The following is a 22,162-nucleotide window of genomic DNA, read 5'->3' as shown; positions in this document are numbered from 1 at the left end:
ATAATATAATAAAAACAGAATAGAATATTACATACATTCCAGAAGCCCCACCATCTCCCTTTTCGTTCACTGTCTTCTCACCACCAAGGTTAACCACTATCCTGACTTCTAACAGTATAGATTAATTTTGTCTGTTTTTGAACTTTATTTAAATGGAGGCATATTGTATGCACTCCTCTGTGCCTGACTTGTTTTCTCTTGACATTATGTTTCAGAGATTCCCTTATGTTAAATTTTTTTAAGTTTATTTTTGAGAGAGAGAGAAAGAGACAGAACACGAACAGAGGAGGGGCAGAGAGAGAGAGAGATGGACACACAGAATCCGAAGCAGGCTCCAGGCTCTGAGCTGTCAGCACACAGCCACACGCGGGGCCCGAACCCACGAACCGTGAGATCGTGACCTGAGCCGAAGTTGGATGCTTAACAGACTGAGCCACCCAGGCGCCCCTAAGATTCCCTTATGTTGATGCATGTAGTTGGATTTCATCAGTGCTCACCGCTGCATTATATTTCATTGTGTGATGATATTACAATTTATCCATCACACCGTTGATGGTCATTAGGGTAATTTCTAGCCTGTAGTGTGCCTTCTTACAAACCTGCCAGCTCCATTTTCAGGGGTAGGTTCCTTCTCCAGAAGTCTCATTCCAGCCCTTTTGCCTTCTCTACCCTGGTACAGGAATCCCTAGCCCGGTGGGACACCATGAAATGACAGGCTACAGTCTACAGTCCCTGCCCAGGCTTTAATTTTTCTCCTCATTTCTGGTAATTTAGTTTGAGGTCATCTCTCTCTCTGAGTTTTGTATAAAAACATATATAATAAATTTTATATACTAAAATATATGATACATGAAAATTATTCAATATAAGTTATATACAATATACATACAACTTATATAATATATAAAACTTGGTTTTTTGTTATTTATTGTTATTAAATTTTTATATTTATTATTATTAATCCTATATATATGAATATAATTTTAGGACTGTATTTATCCAAAACATGTGTTTGTCAGGCGATCTGGGGCCTGCCCATATTTGCTTAGACTTCCCTGGGTGCCGTTTATTTTCAGGACACCAAACTGCCTGAAGCCACCCCTGACTCTTTTCCTGGCCAGGTAGATTTGTGGGCTCTCACCCTGTTATTCTCATAGCAGCACAAAACTTCTCTTACAGGAGTGATCCCACCAGTGCAATTATCCCTGCATGTACCCTTTTCTCACCGGATTGTGACTTCCTTAAAGACGAAAGCTGTGAATTCTCTTCCCCGGCACTTACAATCGTGGGGTTTGAAAATCGGAGCCACAATGGTACACAAACTGAAAAGACAACCATCCCCCCAAGTTTGCCTCTACCATGCTTTTTTCCCCCAGCCTTCATGGGGAACGTTTTGGAGAGTAGTCTCCAAATAAAATAAATAGAGGGAAGTCGGAAAACCCTTGGGTATACCTCTCGATACACCTGTTACAAATGTGTATGCAAACGTGCCTTCACTTGACAAGTATCTCGAAAAGGGAAATCTGACCATTGGCACAAGACTCCCATATCGATATGCTACTGGGGAGGCCCAATACTGCCCTGGGTATAGCCAGACAGTGAAGTAGAAACCCCAGCAATATATTGGCGATTTCAAAAATCTAAACCACCATGCAAACGGTAATTCTGTACCTTCCTCCATTAGTTCATAGCCCGTTAACGCCATAGCTCGTGACAGGTGAGTGTTATTTCACCTCTTACCACCATAAAGAATGATCATAACGCAGGTGTCAGCAATGCTGATGCGGACACTAACAGTGATGATCATGAACTTAACACAATAATACCTTTAAGGGAAAGCAGACATTTCCCTAAGGAATGCTCACAGTCAAATAAACACGGGAGCCTGAAGGCACTATTACAAGGTTACCAACACCGTTACCGTTAGAGGTCAGGCCTTTCGGAAGAGTAAACAGAAATTCTTCCAAGGTATCTCTGTATACAGTTGGGAAGGGAGAGGCCCACGTGAGCCACGTGACCTGAAGGTAAGGTCTCTGAGGGCAGGGACCGTGTTCATCGTGGTTGCCACTGGCCCCCAGCACCCAGTACACAAGTCCCTAGGTGCATGGTAGGCATTCGGCATGTGATGAATGAATTTGGGAGGGAAGTCTTTCCAGAATGATTAGAGATTGAACAAGGAAAAGATGAACACAATTCACAGCTGCTCTCAGAGCCAAGGGCATAAGAAGCTGTGGGATGAGAGAGAATTTGGGTTTTCAAATAGGAAATGCTCCCATTTACGTGCTCCGTTACAGTTTTAAAGCCCTTCATTGTCCGTTATCTCAAAGGCACCTGACAGAGATCCGAGAGGTTCGGGGCAGATGTTATCACCACCTTTAGTTTACAGGTGAACAGGAACAGTAGGAGCACGGACATATCTCGTTGGGAATGCGAAAACCAGAAGAATTTTTTTCATTAGTAAGCGTAACCCCACGTTTGACACACCTGCTCCTGAGAGCGTGTGTTCTTCATGCGGGATTTCTTCAGCATGCCCTCCCGACCCCCTAAGACTAACGGCCTGGAAAGTAAGTGGTGGACAGCCGCACCTAGCATCGCCTTGTTCCTATGCGCCTTCCCAGTACAGAGTTGAAAGAAGGCTGTTCAATTACAATCATCACAGAGAAATCTTGGAGGCAGGCATGTTAATGACGGACGGCTCTCCAAAAGCATTAACGGAGAGCTGCGCGGACAAAAGGGCCGAGATCATCCTCGTGGGGATCAGTGAAAAGAGACATAGGAAAACCCCTGCTGTAAGGGAGAAGAAGCAGGCACGCGACAACTGCCACATTTGAATCCGTCATTCTCTCGTTTTTAGAATTTTCTGATTTAAAATTTCAATAAGCCTCCTCTGCCTCCGCAACATATTTCTGCTTTCCCGTATTTGCCAAGAAACTTTTCCTAAACTTGCACTCCAGAAATATCCGGGTTAAGTTCATCATTTTCTTCTAGCTCCTGAAAAGGATGGGGAATAAGTGTGATCGGCCCCTGTGGGGTCGCCTCTGCCAGGCTGACGCCAGCCGCCTAATGTGGACGCTGCCCCGCTATGCAACAGTTTCATTCTCGGCATGTTCCAGATGCCACCACGACAGACTGTGTTCGCCCTCGACATCTGTGAGCCTCTCTCACTGGCCCTGCAGACGTGAACGATGCCCATGGTACACATATTTTAGGCTCCAGCTGGGACCCTTGTTGAAAAATGTTTGCTGGCATAATATTGGACACCATATTACACCCAAAAGTACAAATTGGTTCCCGCGTAGATTTATGACCATCAGCCGCAAAGGGGCCGTCCGGCACTGCCTAGCGAGCCTTCCACATCCCTCTGATCGACATTCCCACTCTCCACAGACAGCAACACAATTTATCAACCCCCCTCCCTCCCACTTATCACTCTCCCTCTCACAGATGATCTTACCTGCTCCTTTACAGAGAAACTAGAAGTCGCCTGATGGGGATGTTCGTATCTCTGTGCTACCAGATTCACACCTAATCCGTACTCCATTCCCATCACCGTTCACATCATAGGAATCACTTCTCCTATCTAGGACCAACTGCTTCCCCCCCCCCCCCCCGCCAAGTGAGGGTCCCAGCTGTTCTAGCAACCCTCACCTTGCACTAGCAATTATCCCGGCTCTGTTTTGTGTGTTCAATCTCTCCCATTGGGTTTAATCATGCTCAAGTCTCCACTATTCAAAAAAAAAAAAAAAAAAAAAAAAAAACAATAAAAGCTTCAATGAACCAACCCCATACTACTCTCTTCTCCTTCCATAACCAAATCTCTTAAAAGAGTCCTCTGTACTCATGATCTGTCTGCACTTTGTCACCTCCCATCCATTCCCAACTCGCTCAGTCCGGTTTTCAGGGACATCCCAACTAAAGTCGCTGAAGACCTTCATGTTGCTAAAGCAAAGGGACACTTGCCGGTTTCTCACTTTACTTTGCTTCAACAGCACATAATATCGTTGCTCACTTCTCTTCCTTTTGAAACACTCTCTTCAAAGAGAGGGAAACTAAACCACAAGAGGCTCTTCTAGACAGAGAACAAACCGAGGGCTGCTGGAGGGATGGGGGACGGGGGATGGGCTAGATGGGTGGTGGGTACTAAGGAGGGCACTTGTGACGAGCACTGGGTTGCAGTACAGAAGTGCTGAATCATTGAATTCTCCTCCTGAAACCAACATTGCACTGTATGTTAACTAAAATTTGTTTATCAAAAATTTTTTATTAGTTTTCTTTATTTTTGAGAGGCAGAGAGAGACAGAGCGTGTGTGGGGGAGGGGCAGAGAGAGAGGGAGACCCAGAATCCGAAGCAGGCTCCGGGCTCCGAGCCCTCAGTGCAGAGCCCGATGCGGGGGCCCGAACTCACGAACCGTGAGATCATGAGCTGAGCCGAAGCCGGACGCTCAACTGACGGAGCCACCCAGGCGCCCCTTAACTAAAATTTAAGTATAAAAAACTTTTTAATAAAAAGTAAAAAACCTGAAACAGTCTTCTCTTGGGTAACATCATACAGTATTTGTCAATCCTTTCCCTCCCTGTTTTTCCTCCATTTCTGTGACAGATGTGTCCTCCTCTACTTGGTCATTAAACACTGGAGTACATCATGACTTGGTTCGAAGCTCACTTCTTTCCTCGTCGCCAATTGGAGTCACCCACACTCATGGCTTCAGTTCTCACCCATACAGACGTGGCTCCCAGCGTCCCATCTCCAAAGTAGACTTGTTTGCTGAGTATCAGCTCTGTATCTTGAACTGTTTACTTGAAATGTTTCCCGGATGTCTCAAAGGCCCCCCTCCGGATCAATATTTCTAAAACTGAGCTCATGGGCCTTCCACCCAAAACTTCATCTTTTCCTGCTGTTCTGTGTCTCAGTTAAGAGCAACACCATCCATCCTGTTAGGTAAGCTGGAAATTCAGGCCCTGTCCTTGTGATTCTATCCCCTAATCCGATACTCGGTCATCACCAATTCCCGTTTATCTTACCTCTAAATGGGATCCACGCCCCACTCCCCGTCTCCAATACCACTCCGGTCAAAATGCCACCAGAATTCACCCAAACTGTTGCAATGACTTCCTAACTGCAGCTACTCTGGTCCCCCTCCAAAACGTTGTCTTCCTGCAGCCAGGGCAATCTTTAAAAAAAAAAAAAAGCAAAACTGATTTTTTTACTCCCTTGCTTAAAACTTCTCAAAGTCTTCTCTTTGCTATTAGGATAAAGAAGGGGCGCCTGGGTGGCGCAGTCGGTTAAGCGTCCGACTTCGGCTCAGGTCACGATCTCGCGTTCCGTGAGTTCGAGCCCCGCGTCGGGCTCTGGGCTGACGGCTCAGAGCCTGGAGCCTGTTTCCGATTCTGTGTCTCCCTCTCTCTCTGCCCCTCCCCCGTTCATGCTCTGTCTCTCTCTCTGTCCCAAGAATAAATAAACGCTGAAAAAAAAAAAATATTAGGATAAAGAAAACCAAAATTCCTAATATAGATGTATTCTATATGGTCTGACTCTACCTCCCTTCTTTTTTTTAAAAAAAAAAATTTTTTAACGTTTATTTATTTTTGAGACAGAGAGAGACATAGCATGAACGGGGGAGGGTCAGAGAGAGGGAGACACAGAATCTGAAACAGGCTCCAGGCTCTGAGATGTCAGCACAGAGCCCGACGCGGGGCTCGAACTCACGGACCGCGAGATCGTGACCTGAGCCGAAGTCGGCCGCTTAACCGACTGAGCCACCCAGGCGCCCCTCTACCTCCCTTCTTGTATCACACTCACCATTACTCCCTGTGATTCCTCGCTTCCCGGGCTCTGTTTACACTGCCCCCTCGGACTGGGATATCACTCCCCTCTGTTTACCTGGTTACCCTTCAGAAAAAAATTTTTTTAACATCGGTTCAGTTCTGAGAGACAGAGAGAGACGGAGCACGAGGAGGGGAGGGACAGAGAGCGAGGGAGACACAGAATCTGAAGCAGGCTCCAGGCCCTGAGCTGTCAGCAAAGAGCCCGACACGGGGCTCGAACCCACGAGCTGTGAGATCACGCAGGCGCCCCTACCTGGTTATACTTCATACCTCAGATCCATCGTCTCTCCTTCAGAAAATCCTCTCCCTATTTCTAAGATCCATCCTCTGTCGTATTTGTCCAGCTACCACTTTACATTTCTTTTTTATGATTATTGTTTAATGACTCTCTCCGTCCACAAGACTATAGGCTCTAAGACGCTACGAAACCTGCCCATCTTGCCTACAATCGTATCCCCGGTACTTTGCTTGGTCCTCAGAATATAGTAGACACTCAAAAAATATTTATTGAATGAACCTTTAGATAAATCAAAGTAATAGATAAGGTAGGGGGAGAGAGTTGAACTACCATAAATCTTGATTAAAATAACACATCAAAATATCGTAAAAATAGATGTATCTTTGCTTGACAAGAGGCAAAGACAGTTCCATGTTGCGTAGACACTATGTATGACATGACATTAATTACTAGGAGGTTCCAACAATAGACGCCTGTCATTGTACTAATACGCTAATTAATTCATGGTGTTACATATTTTCGTAAGTTATTTACTGTGAATTTTAAGTTGTTTTTAGGTTTATTGCTAAATGCAGTCCCTGCAAAATCCAATTCGATTTTCACTTCTCCTACTGAATATTATTTTGGTTGCTGAGGTTTTCCTTTTGTTACACTTTCATTTCATTTAAGTCTCTTTTATCTCATTATTAAAAAGTAAATGATTTCTTTCTTTTCATATGCTAAATTTCTTTCAGGAAAAAAAAAGTTTTTTGAAAGCTTTCCTACTCTTCCCATCTTCTCTTTTGTTGCAGGATTTTTCATAGGTTCTGTGTTATTTTTCCATATCCTTGAGTTTGAATTAGTTAATAGTGACAATAATAAGAACCACAGCAGTTATAATAATATTAATAGCTGCTATTAATCACATGCATTGTATATTACTGGCACAATGTGGCTTAATTTATATGCATTATTTCATTTAATCCTAACAACAAAATTACGAGGGAGAAAAATGTTATTATTATCATTGTACAGAGAAGAAAACAGAGGCTCAAATGGGCAAAACATGTTGCCTAAGGAAGCAATTAAAATAGTAAAAACCAGCCAAGCTTCCCCTGCCACTTGAACAAATCATCTCTAAAGGATGTTAAGACCATTCCAAACATGTCTATCCTTCACTTGAGAATTTTGGTTGTCTTGAGTGCTTTCTAAATGTTCTGTGAGCTTTAATTAGGTTTAGACTTCCTTTTTAACATAAAGTGTGTCTATGTTGCAAGAGGATAAAACCTAGCTAACGATTTCCCTTTCATTTGTGAATATATCGCATGGTTTTCTAGATTGCAGAATGTTTCCCATGTAAGACATTACTCATGGACGGTTTAACATTTACACGCCATGAAAACAAGAAATTTTAATCTATGGATCAATCTCTCAATGACAACCTTATAAGCTTTATTTCATGGCAGACCAAGGATAGCATTCACTACCACACTGATCGTAGCTATAGTACATGAGGCAAGAATTGATTTAGGAAGAAAAAGTAGATATAATTTGATTAGGATGCTACTGAGCTACGAAAAGTCTTTGAACTTCCAGTTTAAATCATGATAACACATCCATATATACTTTTTGGATTTTGTTTTCTTGACATTTTTGGAGATGATCACTCTGGTGAATGAGCATACTGGAGGACTCGGAGATGCATTATCAAATATGAAGCTAGTCTATTTTTAATGACAATGCACTGTCAAAACCAATACCTTGAAATTAAAATCTCAAAGTTGTTGCAGGTAAAAAAGGATTTGCACATCCTTGCCCTCTTCTTGACCGTGGTCTTTAGTGTTGCTACATTCCTATTGTATTTTCAGAAATGCAGTTTCGTTTGAAATGCATAATGTAAGTAATTTGAGCAACATTTTCATCAACTAAATTACCTTACGGAATAGCACTCTCTACTCTGCCAACAAGTACGTATGAATTCTGACAACGTTCTAAAATCAATAAAGAGGAGACTCTTCGCAAAACAGATTTAAGTCTCTCTGCCCCAAATTACATGACTTTGCCATTCCTAAATTATCCTCAACTCGGGACATAAAAGTTTATTCCTCATTACATTTATCTACTGAAGTAAACTGAAAAGCTAACCTTTCAGACACAGGGAAAAGACTAATGAGTAAAAGTTTCTCACGACCCTTTCACGTCTCTAAACCTTGTGACATGTTATCAAGTCAAAATGATATGACTTAACAGAAGAAGTACAGGGGGCCCAGTTAAACTGCGAAATGTGAATTTCAGATAAACAATGAATTTTTTTTTCAGATAAGTATATCCCATGCAATATTTGAGCCATCCTTACCCTAAAAAAAAAAAAAAATCTTCCATTGTTTATCCAAAATTCAAATATAATGGGGGATCCTGGACTTCTGTAAAATCTGGCAACCTTATCTGCCGCTTGTGTTTACGGTTACTCCTCTACTGTCTTATTGTTCTCTTTCTTTTCACTGTGGGTATCAGACCTAACATTTTTGCTCTTCACATCTCATTTTCTCCACACAACGGCTTCTACCACTAAACTTTATGCTGGCATCTCTTAAATTGATATATCTCTTTGCTTTTCTTTTCTTTTTTTATTTATTTCCGACAGACAGGGAGAGACAGAGCACAAGTGGGGGAGGGACAGAGAGAGAGAGGGAGACACAGACTCGGAAGCAGGCTCCAGGCTCCGAGCTGTCAGCACAGAGCCCGACGGGGCGGGGGGGGGCTCGGACTCACAAACGGCGACATCATGACCCGAGCCGAAGTCGGACGCTTAACCGACTGAGCCACCCAGGCGTCCCCATATCTCTCTTTTCTTAAGAGACACTCTAGCCTCACATTCTAGCTGTCTGCGGGCTACCTCTGTTGGAGTATCTCACCTCCATTCTCAAATCTAAAATACCAAACATGGAAGGGGCACCATCAGTCTCCAGGGCCACAAGGCTTTTGGGGAAACTTTTGTCTGAGAGGCTCCTTCCCCTTGCCCATCATATCCAGGTAGTTACTTAGACTTGCTGGTCCTTCCTTTGTGAGCTCCAAGTTCTCCTTATAATGTGCCAAGAAACCAGCTCCTCTTTGGACAATCTTCTTGTAGGGAAAACTACTAGCCTAGAATATTCGATGTAGGCATTGAATTGGGAGAGGAGGTAGTATACTAGAAATTGAGAATAAGTATACTTAGCATACAAAGAAAGTATCCATGAAAAGAAGCAATGCATACGTACATAGATGGAAAATCGTCGTTGTTATCAGCGTTAAACACTAAACAAGGATAAATGTAGTGTGGATCATGTGCTGAATACCCACCACTGTTATGTAAGGCAAAGAGAAAATGGAAGTATAGCCTGTCCCGCTTGCATTGGTCTAGATCCTTCTCTTCCTTTGGAATTCTGCTCAAAACCTTTTGCGTCTAATCTCTCATGGCTTCCCATCAACGGGATTTGAATGGGAGAGTGCCGCTGGTGTCGATGTCTGCAATTCAAGTACAGAGGCCTTTTGCCTCAGCTACGCAAATTTCATTTGTCTGTAGATTTAGCTAAACTGGACCTATTGGCTTTCATTCACGTGCATGCACATTCTCGAAATTCAGAGGTGTGCCTCTCCTCCAGCGTGGACTCGGGCCACCACTGCCTTCGACAAATTGTCCAGGAATACATCATATATTACTTTTGTGACGTTGAGTGGAGGCTTCTGGACCTCAGTGGTTTCAGACGGGGAAAAAACTAGTTAGAGAGAAAGTGCTGCTGAAAGTTAATGCCCTGCTGCAGTCAGAAATTCTTTCTGCTTTATTCGTTTCTCATCTTCTACCGTCAAACCTTCCGCCGGTTAGAGTTAACTGAGGGGGGAGTGGGGGTGAAACAAAATGATCTCTATGGCAAGTGCTGCCTGCCCTACTGTGGGTTTACTCCTTAAATGATTCATGTGCAAAGCAGGTACAATGGGAATATCGGTTTCCTCCACCTTAGGTACCTCGCACCCCGCTGAGCTTCCCCCACTGTTGCCAGGGTCCTCTTCCTAAAATTCTCCCCATTTCATTTCGCTACCTAAAGGCTTCGGTGATTTTCCGCTGCTTGGACCATCACGGCCAATGCCTGAGCCTGGCCTACGCAGGCGGACGTCGCCAGCCCCACGTTCTTCGGCCGCTGGTCCTCCCATCACTTCCTGCTTCAACTCCTTCTAACCCCTCCCAACAGTGAGCAGGTTTATTTTGTACTCCAGACCTCTGCTACCGCTGTCGGTCACCTTTTCTCAACCCTCGTAATACCCCAGATATCAGAATTACTTCTAGGACAGTCTACACAATCTTTCTCCTCCATTGGGTCTTTGTGGAAGATCACAAGCTCAAAACCACCATTTCCACCGTTATATATGATACTCTGCTTTCTGAGCTGTTTTACATTTTTTTTATTTTTTTTTAACGTTTATTTTTGAGACGGAGAGAGACAGAGCATGAACGGGGGAGGGTCAGAGAGAGGGAGACAGAATCTGAAACAGGCTCTGGGCTCTGAGCTGTCAGCACAGGGGCCCGATGCGGGGCTCGAACTCACGGACCGCGAGATCGTGACCTGAGCCGAAGTCGGCGCTCAACCGACTGAGCCACCCAGGCGCCCCTGAGCTGTTTTACATTTTGTCCCCTCCAATCAAATTAACAGAGTATTAACAGGTAAGAACTGCCTTCTACCTCCCCGAGTTCCAGTTAGTATAGGTCTCCACACAGTTGACAGCACTAACTGAATGGATGAATAAGTGAATGGTATCGTGGAAAGACCACCGGACTTAAATTCAGCAGATCGGGATTGAAATGTCAGTTTTCACATTTACCAGCTTCTGTTCTTGTACAGAAGTGATTATAGACAGGAGTGACTATTCCTTTACCTGTAAAAAGGCATAAACTACCCATTCCAATTAATCCATAGTGTTCTTGGTTTAAAGATAAAGTCAAGTAATATTTTTGAAAACCACCAACCTGGCGCTTAAGGGAAATAGAAGTTTTAGTGCCGTTGTGTGTCTAGTGCACCTACAGGTGCGAGGCCCAGCAAGTACCAAGGCAAGGCCATCAAATGACCTTTCCAAGAACATGGAAATAAACATTTGCCTCGCTTTTCTAGCCGTAAGTCAGATCACTGCAGTAGATTTTCTATTTTCCCATATTTCATTATGGTAATACAAAATCAATCAATCTACCCATGAATTTATTCAGGGATGATTTCTGTGTTGGCAATATGCCTTCTGAATAAATCCATATTTTTTTCTCTTCCCAAAGGTCAGATGTATTACCGAACATCTGCTCTAAGAAAATGTTTATGGAGTCAATGATGTTCTAGAATAAGGAGACATTCAATGCTCCCAGCACATTTCTCCCGTTGCCTGCCCCTTGTCAAATGCCTGGGCCTTGTTGAACATGGTTCTTCAACCGACACATATAAAAATGTTGGCATATGCAAAACTATTTTAAAGAATTCAAATCTGTAAGACAAAATGGCCAAAGCATTTCTAAAAATGCAACAACATTTATCTGTTCTTATCTGGCTATAAATGATGATGGAAAATATTTATATAGCCTTACTATATGCCAGGCAATGTTCTAAGTGCTTTACCCAATGAATTAGCTAATACTATTATCCATATTTTATAGGAGAAGAAATGGATACACGGAGAGGTTAAGTGACTTGTCCAAGGTCATGCAGTTAGTAGGTGGCTCACCAGAATGCAAACCCAGGTAGTTATACTTTTAACCACTACGCTATGTGCCTGAAATAATAGTTAAATTTCTTTTTAAATTTTGCATAGTACTGCATTCTGTGAATGGATCATAAAGTTTGTGTAAACAATCACTTATTGGGGCTCCTGGGTGGCTTGGTCAATCGAGCGTCCAACTTCAGCTCAGGTCATGATCTTATAGTTCATGAGTTTGAGCCCTGCATTGGGCTCTCGCTACTGTCAGCTCAGAGCCCGCCTCGGATCCTCTGTCCCCCTTTCTCTCTGCCCCTCCCTCGTTCTCTCTCTCTCTCTCTCTCAAAAATAAACATTTTAAAAAATCGCTTATTAACGAACATTTAGGTCGTTTTACTATTTTTGGCATGATAAACTCCTCCATGAACAACCTGGTATAAAAACGCTTGTGTATCCGTCAAGGTATTTTCTAGCGATAAATCTCCATACTTTCTGGAATAAAGTGCTCCAGAAAGCTTATACTTGGAGATGTTATTTTCGTGTATAATATTTCATTTAATCAACACAGCAAACCCATGACTTGGGTATGTTTATCTCAATTTGAGGTACAAGGAGATTGGGAACCAAAAAGTTAAAGTAAAGTATGCAAAGTCAGATAGCTAATATGCCGGGCAGGTTGAATTCTAATCTAGGGAAGTCCAAGATCAAACCTTTTACTCTCCTCAGTTATACTCCACTGTCTTCCTACAGTCGAAGCTCACCCCTTCTCAGATTACATGCAATGGACCTAAAAGTCTGTTTTCCCCTTTGGGTCCAGGTTCACCCCAGGGGAGCTCACCCTACAACTACGCACCTTCATTGCGCTGTCTGTAGAAAACACAAACAAAAGCAAAAGCGAGATGTTATATTTTACTTCAGACCCCATAATTCCCCACTGCAATTTTTTTTCAGATTTTGAAAGTTTAATAAACCGATGCTTCTTTAAAAAAGAACACTTCTGTGTCACGATATAACCATAAAATTACCCTAAGCCAAAAGCAGTGAGAACAACAATCTAATGAGAATCAAGCATAGTTTTTTGTGGCTGTGGTTATTCAATACGTCTTCATAAACAACTTCCAAATAAGTGCCTTGATGTAGGAGAGTAGTTGAAAGAGATAACCAAAAAAAAAAAAAAAAGGGGGGGGTGTCCGGTTTTAAAGGGTGGATTAAACATAAAGGATTGTTACCACTCCTTCCAGAATCCTCAGCAAAATGGCAATAAAAGAAAGAGAAACGACTGAAAAATGAAAGAAGAAAAACCAGCAGAGAAGTTAACAGCATGTCAGAAGATGGACGTCGGATCGGGCTTCTTTCATTAAGCAGATCTGAAACCTAAATACTTACTGAAATAGTCTATTACACAACTACATTGTTAGCACTCCGGTTCTGTCACCCTGACTCTGGGCGGGCCCTGTGATTTGCTGTCATCAACGGAGCAAGAGAGGAGTGAAGCTGTGTAAGTTCTGAAGATCAGTGTTTTCTCTCCTTGGTGTTTAGAATTCGGATATGTATCCCCTAAGCAGGGGATTGGACAGTCCTCGCAGAAGAAGCTGACCAACCCAAGGGAAAGTAACTACGGGGACCCTAATTCAGGAGAATGGTGAAGAGAATTCCAAAGATAGTGGTCAATGGACATAACAGGATTCCAACCGAGCAACAGGCCTCCGGGCTCTAAGAATAGCTGTGACAGGTGCTTCCAAGAAGAAGAAAAGGCCTTAAAATGATAGAACAGTCGATGTGCTTAAAGAAAGGGTTTACAGTTATTCAGGATGGTGTAGGGAGGAAATGAATGACTGTATACCGAAGAGTAATAAAGTGGAAAAAAAAATAAACCAGCAATTTTTAATTCTAGGCCAAACCAAGTGTCATAGCAGATAAGGGATATGTGTTCGCCCTTTTGCGAACAATCCATAAAGACAAAATACTGCAAACCCTGAATATTTGCTAAACCAAACATCCTGATCCTATTAGAACCATGAGGAGGGGTAACTGGAGAACGTGGGGGTGGTGTGGGCGTGCTAAATCTACACTTTCGACAGTAGGAGGAGTGCAAAGATTTGGAAGTAGGTTGCCTCTGAGGAACAGGGCTGAGAGATGTGGGCAGAGGAATGCCATTTTTTAAATAAGCCTTTGGGCTGGTTTAAACTCTCTGCATGTATTGTTTTAATTAAGATACACATGATGTTAGAAAGCCAAAAATAACAACACAGAGGAAGAAAAAGAGAGCCGTGTAAGAAGTAGGAAGGATGATTCCGTTGGGCTGCAAAACTGAATGTGTAGACCTAATAATTTTCAAAAATCTCTTCAAAAGACGGTTCAATACAAACGCCGAGAACCTAAGTGCTGATTTCCTCCTCTAGTTACACTGGCGATGTCTTATGGATCTCCCACGTTCAGATATTGAATAAAACCAAGCTGCGGCCAGATGAGTTTATATTGACAATTTATATCTTCCTTTTATTTTTACCCCCAACATAAGCTCTTTATTTGCTCCGAGAAAATGAGCAAAATTAACCATACATGGGAGTAAACATGATTTCCACTAAAAAATAACTTTGTGGCAGTTTTCTTCAGCCTCTCGGTTTTGCCATCCTAGATAGCTAGAGGGAAGAAATGCCCAGAATTCGTTTCCAGGCAACTAGGCAGGAAGCTGAGGAGCAAATGAAATCAGCAAGCGACAAGATACGGGCATAAGCCTAGGGAAGAATGGTGAAATGTGGCTAATTGAAGATCTCGCACAGTGTAGGGAGCCAGCCAATGAGTGGAGACAACAAAGAATCAAAGAAGATTTTGGAGACAACTAGAAAACGGAAAGCTTAAAATAGAATTGAAAGCATACTAAGTAGAATGGCAGCTTTCCATTTTTCTATAATGTACAAAAATAATCATCTGAATGGAGTGTAAAAAAGGCAAGAGAAAGAAAAATAAGCCGGGTAAGGTAAGGGAGATCAAAAACACCCAAGCAAGAAAAAGGAAAGGAATGGGAAAAGTGGATAAAAATAGCAACCGCACAAAAAGCACAAAGCAGAAATTCTCTTCATAGGATTATGGAGCTGCAAGGAATCCATTATTGAATTTCGAAGTCACTAAGGTCAACTAACCTAAAACAGAAAACATCCCCTCTGCCTTAAAACAAATAGAAGTACTGAATGAAATGCATTTTTCTTTTAAAAAGTATACACCCAGGGCTAAAAGCAAGAAAGGGAAACCCTTAGTAACAAAAATAAAGCTGGACCTCTAAGCCAGAAGGTGAGTAGGAGGCATATGAACTTGAAAGATGCCCGGAGGCGTGTGTGTGGTGAAGGAGCTGGAACTGAGCTCCCTGAATAAAGCCTAACCCCCCCCCCAAAAGTCTATCAAAAGTGGGACTAGAATAAAAAAGTATTCCCAGAGGTCCAAGGACCAGGCAAGGAATCTTCCCCGTCCTGCCCTAACCCAGCCCTATGATGCCTTGCGTGAAACAGAAAAAAGTGACCCTCATAAAATGGAGGTCAGAGAAGCAGCACCCATTGGACACTGAGAATTAACACAAGAACGGAACTGGGCAAATCCCACAGCAGTTCATGCAGACCTCCCCCCAGAGGTATGCCCCCACTTTAAGGGCATGGAGGGCCTCCACAGAACAACTGTTCCATGTTAGTAAAGGAAATTGGAACCGTACGGAAGAAGTAGGATGAAAAAGCAAAGAAATGAGTTAACATAGCTTGTTAAATCCAAATAAATATTGACCATGATTAACACGAATAACGGTGAAAATAACAAGGAGGGGGGAAACAAGGTAGAATATTAGACACGACATGGAACGGGAGAGCTTGAATTTACTTTTCTGAAGGCCTAAGGAGCAAAGCTGTTGATTAGCCTTAGAGTTTAAATACATGTGTTAAGAATGGCAACTGTCGCCATTGAAGGAACAGAAATAGACGCCTCTACTGAGTATTTTCCATTTGCCCATTAAGATTGGTCTTCACCCTTCTCCGTTCTGCTCTCCGCATCTAAAGGGTTACACCTCTAACAACTGCATCGACTTGTGCCTCTCAGAACTCAAGGTGGTAATAGCTTCTCCTACAGCAGGAGCCCCAAGATTATCCATTATCCCCAAGAACTCTGGTGTTTGTTGACCCTGTCCACACCTTTGTGCGCAGTTCTTTTGTTAAACTCTTTCCAATAACCCCCTTTGGGTGTGTGATCTGTTATTTCCCTGTGTATGGGAACTTTCCCAATCTAAAGAAACAACTCCCAAATCAGCATGGAGAGGGAAAAACTAGGGCTGGAGAAGTGTAAAGACTCTGAATCCTTGGAAGCCAGGAGAAAAACTAAACAAACACACAAACAAGCACGCTACACAGAAGTAAGTCAAAATGATACGAACAGTGGGGTACCATTTACGTATATTTTAAAATGAACAAATCAATCTTATATATTGATTGTGGTTACAGACACGCAGAGTAAAATTATAAAAGCATGGACTGGAATTATATATGCCAAGTTCGGCCTAATTGTTGCCTCCAGGAAGAGATCAAAAGAGATTCAAACAGAAGAAATTTGAATGTATCTGAAACATTTTATTTTCTAAAAAAAATTTTTTTGAAGCAAATACGCAGTATATTAGCACTTCTGCTTATTTTGGGTGGTGTATATGTGGGTGTTCTAAAACTTTCCACGGTGTTCTGTATGTCCGAACTGTTTCATAATAAAACGATCTATTATTCCAAATTGGAACTGTTTGGTTCTTTCTGAAATCCTGTTGTATCTCGATTGGCTTCCCTTTTATATGACCTACAGTATTACATTAGGATGAAAAAAGTCTCAAAATGTCACAAGCGTACCCGCCAAAATCTTTTCTCCATGTGTATTATTAAACACCTTTGCTGTGCTACTATTGACATATAAAATGTCATCCTCAAGTGTCTATTAACACCCCAGGTGCTATGGGATTTACAAAGCACTAAGAAAGCATGGTCACAGCCCTCAAGGATCCAATAATAATGAGACTTTAACACTTCTAGATGATCTTAATTAAAGAAGAAAAAAATAGCCGCATTAGAGAGGCATTGCAGACATTATCACATTCAAGATCACAAAACCCATCTATGGACATTTCAACACAAAGTCGTGCAATGATTTAGCATGTTGAAAAAATAAAAGCTGGCTCCCACTGACATTGATGTATCTTAATAAAATAAGATGGATTCTAATGGCTATCTTTCTGAGAACTAACTATATTATTTACATTTTTCATTTTGTCATATGACACTGTAGATGTATGAAAATGTAATTCAGATTTCCTTGCAATCTTCATAGGGCTTTCTGCCTTAGATATAATATTCTGTTATGCTCTAAGAAACAGAACAAATGTAATAAAAATTGGTATAGTGTTACACTGAGAATAGTAAACACATTTTAATTCAATATTCTAATACTTTTCCATTTCCCTGTGCATTTTTATGATCATAAAAGATAGAGCTCGCTGGAAGTTATGTCTGGGAAGGATATCCATAAACCTGGAGATCATCTAATACATAAGAAAAAAATACTTGCAATTAGTGAAAGGCTGGTTTTACCAAGTTCTGGATTATACAAAAGCCTTTGAATTCCTCCTCACTTCTGAGATCTCAACGTGTGGTAGCATTGTGCTCACTTCTGCCCTTCAAACACAAGAGTGGGTGAAGGAGGCGAAACCTCCGTTCAGGCTGAGTCTGACATGACAGCAGTCTGCATAGGCTTTCTTATCAAGAAGGATATTAACATAGACCAAGATGGAATTTCAAGACTACGCACAAATTCGTTCTCGATACCATCTTCCCCCAAAAGAGCGGAGAAAAGGTTGCCCATAACGCTTAATCGATAGCCAAGTTAGCAGTGAACTGCACTCCCGTTCATAGACGGAAGGAGAGGAGAAACGAACTGAACGCTAATTTATCTAATTTATCATCCGCTGCGGGTCATGGAGCTTGGAATGCATTATCTCACTTAATCCTTTCAACGATCTCAGAGTAATTTTATAGGTGTAGCAACTGAGGCTCGGTGACATTCAACGATTTGCCCAGGGTCACACAGCAATTAAGTTGTGGATGTAGGATTCTACTGCCGATTATTTGGGCTCTAAATCACAATTGTAGCAAAACACAGAAGCGAGGGTACTGGCTTTAAACCAGAACAAAAATTCCAGCGTCCCATCCTCTCTATAGATGCCCACCTAGCAAACACTTCATTACGCGACATAGACACAATCTTACCTCCCCCTCCTTTTGATCGATCCAGGCCCAAGAAGAAAAACTAACTGGATCTTCGCAAAATCAAAACATATATTGCAAAGTGACTTTCCTCGCCAAAAAGTCAAGGGGAAAGAGACTTCCGTGATCCGAAGACAGTGACATTGACACACTTCATTCCTTAATAATCCAATCAGCACTTCTGTAGCGTTAAGACCAAGTGCGAGGTTGTATATTATAATGGCGTGAATCAGGAAAGAATATTTTAAAACTGCTTAGCACCCAAGAGATCTAGTCCAGTCGCTTCAAAGAGTTGTCTCACGGACTGGGGAAGGACATGGAGGTAGGATTTAAGGGGCAGTAACCTAGGACCTTTAACCCTACTTTAACCAGAGCAGTTCTGGTTTTATCTGTATTAAATAATAACCTTCTTCATGAGGCCTCATTTAAATACATTGCTCAGGGGCCCCTGGGTGGCCCAGTCAATTAAGCGTCTGACTCTTGACTTCGGTTCAGGTCACCATCTCCTGGTTGGTGAGTTTGAGCCCTGCATCAGGCTCTGCGCTGACAGCACGGAGCCTGCTTGGGATTCCGTCTCCCTGTCTCTGTCCCTCCCCCGCTTGCTCTTTATCTCTCTCTCAAAATAAATAAAAATAAACTTTAAAAACTACATTGTTCCATACATTGTAACAACTGCAAAATTACTGTTCTGGTTCAAACTCACTCATTTTTCAGGTAAGGAATGTGGGTCCAGGTTACGGAAAAGACTCACTCACGCCTAGCATAGCTACTTAGAGCTGAAGTGGATTTAAACAAAAATTATGTGGGGCGCCTGGGTGGCTCAGTCGGTTGAGCATCCGACTTCGGCTCAGGTCATGATCTCGCGGTATGTGGGTTTGAGGCCCGCGTCAGGCTCTGTGCTGACAGCTCGGACCCTGGACCCTGCTTCGGATTCTGTGTCTCCCTCTCTCTCTGCCCCTCCCCTGCTCATGCTCTGTCTCTCTCTGTCTCAAAAATAAATAAAAACATTAAAAAATTTTTAAACAAAAATTACGCACCATCTGATTCTACACCTAAGGCTCTCATCGTTATAGCTTGCATACAATTAACAGCTCCTAGTACATTGTAATCTTATTCTATAGTGTGAATATAACTTCTATAGCGCATTACAGTTTTAAGCATTGTGATTTTCTGTGTGTGTGTTCACTACCGGTTCCTTATAGCTTGTCTATGAGTTGGGCAGGGTTGATAATAGCATCCTTATTTACAGAAAAAGATTTTGTGGTTCAGTGTGTAAGTGGCTGAACTAGGGCTAGAAACTCATTCTCCTACTTTTTTTTTTAGTTTCCCTTTTTTAAGTTTTTATTTGAATTCCAGTTAAGTAAAATCCAGTGTGCTATGAGTCTCAGATGCACAGTACAGTGATTCAACACCCAGCAGCATCTCTGAGTATCTTTTCCGCCTTGATTAGTGTCCACATAAAGAAGAGATGATTGATATATATATATATATATATATATATATATATATATATATATATATACCGAATTGAATACTACTCAGTCATAAAAAAGAATGAAATCTTGTCTATCAATGGACGCTTAGGTTTATTCCATATCTTAGCAATTGTAAATAAAGCTTCAGTAAACAGACGGGTGCATATGTCTTCTCTAATTAGTATTTTTGTTTTCTTTGAGTAAATACCCAGAAGTAGAATTATTGGGCCATACGATATTTCTATTTTTAATAGAAAGAACAAGATTATTCACGACCTCGCTGGAAATCCCAGAACTCGCTGTTCCTGCCGTGAACTGATAGGTGACATCCTTGTTCTTTGAAGAGTCTGGAAAAGCAACATTTTCAAACAGGCAAACATCGAAGACTACTACTGTTAATCAATGAGAAAAACCCGCTTTGGGTAGTCTTCCACACGAGTTTCCAAACAAAATTGGGTGCCACACGTCCAAGCACTTTTCCCACAACATCGACAATAAACTCATTGGTTCATTTCATCAACCACCTGTTCTTCTAGAAGGTAGCATCGCTGCTCACCTCTGGACTGGACTCATCTGAAGGAAGAAATGCGATAGCTCCCTTCCCCTGAAATGGTCATTCGAAGGGGCCTCACATAGACCTTTTCAACTGCAAGTGGTAATTGAATTCTTGAAAGGACCTCAGTAATTCTCTGTTTAAATGCACTAAATTGTTATTTTTTAAAACGTTTATTTGAGAGAGAGCGCGCAAGTGCAGGGGAGGGGCAGAGAGAAAGAGAGAGAGAGAGAGAGAGAGAGAGAGAGAGACAGAGGATCCGAAGCAGGCTCCAGGCTCTGAGCTGTCAGCACAGAGCCCGACACGGGGCTTGAACTCATGAACTGCAAGATCATGACCTGAGCCGAAGTCGGACGCTCAACGGACTGAGCCACCCAGACGCCCCCTGAATTGTTATTCTTATATTTTAGTAGTATCGGCTGCTTCAGATAATCTGGGATAATAACCTGCCCTAAGTTTTCACTTGAAATACTCATCCATCATACCATTTCCCCAGTCTGCACTGTTGAATGTCTCATTTTGCATGTTACTGTCGACTCACAATAAATGTGGCATTTACGGAATTTACTAATCTCCCACTGAAATTTCATTCTTCTACGGTTAATCTTGTCTTGAGGTTTACTTGAATGAAAAATAAGGATTCTTGCCTGATTTCTTCTTGTATTCCCTCCATTTTGCCTGAGAAGTGGTTGAAATTCTAGAACAGAAAGAGATCTCAGGGCGCCTGGGTGGCTCAGTCAGTTAAATGTCCGATTCTTGATCTCATGTTTTGTGAGATCAAGCCTCACATCGGGCTCTACACTGACAGCATGGAGCCCGCTTAGGATTCTCTCTCCCTCTCTCTCTTTCTGCCCCCACCCCGCTCACACATGCTCTCTCTCTCTCTCTCTTTCGCTCTCTGAAAATAAACATTAAAACAAAGAGAAAGGGATCTCAAAGGACATTTAAGTCCTTCTTTTCCCTGATGAGAGAAAGTGACTTGCATAAGACAGGACAGTAACAAAACTTGTTTTAGACCCTTGTCTTATGGTTACCAATCCAGCCTTTTCTTTTCTTTTTTTTTTCAAGTTTTTTATTTTATTTTTGAGAGAGAGAAAGAGACAGAGTGCGATCGGGGGAGCGGCAGAGAGAGAGGGAGACACGGGATCCGAAGCAGGCTCCAGGCTCCGAGCTGTCGGCACAGAGCCCGACGCGGGGCTCGAACCCACGAACTGTGAGATCATGACCTGAGCCGAAGTCGGACGCTCAACTGACTGAGTCACCCAGGCGCCCCAACCTAGCCTTCTTTTTTAACACCAAGCACAAGCAACCAAAACTGCTACTTTCTCAGGGGAAAACGTTTTCAAATGAAAATGGGTGAAAGGCCTGTGCTTCATTTATCTTTCTGGCTTATTTTCTGAAGGTCCAGACACCTACAAGGCACAGAGAATTTTCCTATTAGTGCCACACCACACCATGCCATTACGGTGGTACAAAATATTGTGGCCCTAACATATTCCATGATATCAGCAGATTTTGTGTAATAAGAAACACAAACTCATGGCTCTTCGGTTCGCCCATTCAATTATGAATGCACTAAAATAGCCGTACCAATATTATGGAGTTTCCCCTAAGGGCTACTTCAGCTATTATTTTTTATGACATATATAGGCTTAAAGCATTTCACAATACATATTCAAAAATAGAATTACAAAAAGTGAACTTGGGAAAACAATTCCACACGAAAACCTACTGAAATTACGAGACAAAGCCTTCATGAAAAGTGCAAATTCATTTCCATTCATTATGCCTCAAAAGACAGAGTGTACTTAATGGTTTTCTCTGCATAAAATATCACCATAAGGTATCCCGAGAAAGTTTTTAATGAATTTTGTTTATCACCTTTTCTGAGAAAACTATGAACAGTAGTCAGTGAAAGCTCATCTTTGCCCCTCCTCTCAGGAAGAGAGGGCCAATTTCTTCTTCCACATTTGCTAAGAAAATAACACCTGTCACCGTGCATTTTTCTAAAGGTTCTAAGAGAGAGCAAATCTGAAACAGCATTTGCAATCTTTTTTGGGATCTTTAGCATTCTCACGGGAAGCCTGTCAGAAGTGAGGAGGGGAAC

Source organism: Lynx canadensis, chromosome X (assembly GCF_007474595.2).
Source record: "Lynx canadensis isolate LIC74 chromosome X, mLynCan4.pri.v2, whole genome shotgun sequence".
Lineage (NCBI taxonomy): Eukaryota > Metazoa > Chordata > Mammalia > Carnivora > Felidae > Lynx > Lynx canadensis.
This window is presented reverse-complemented; position numbering follows the sequence as displayed.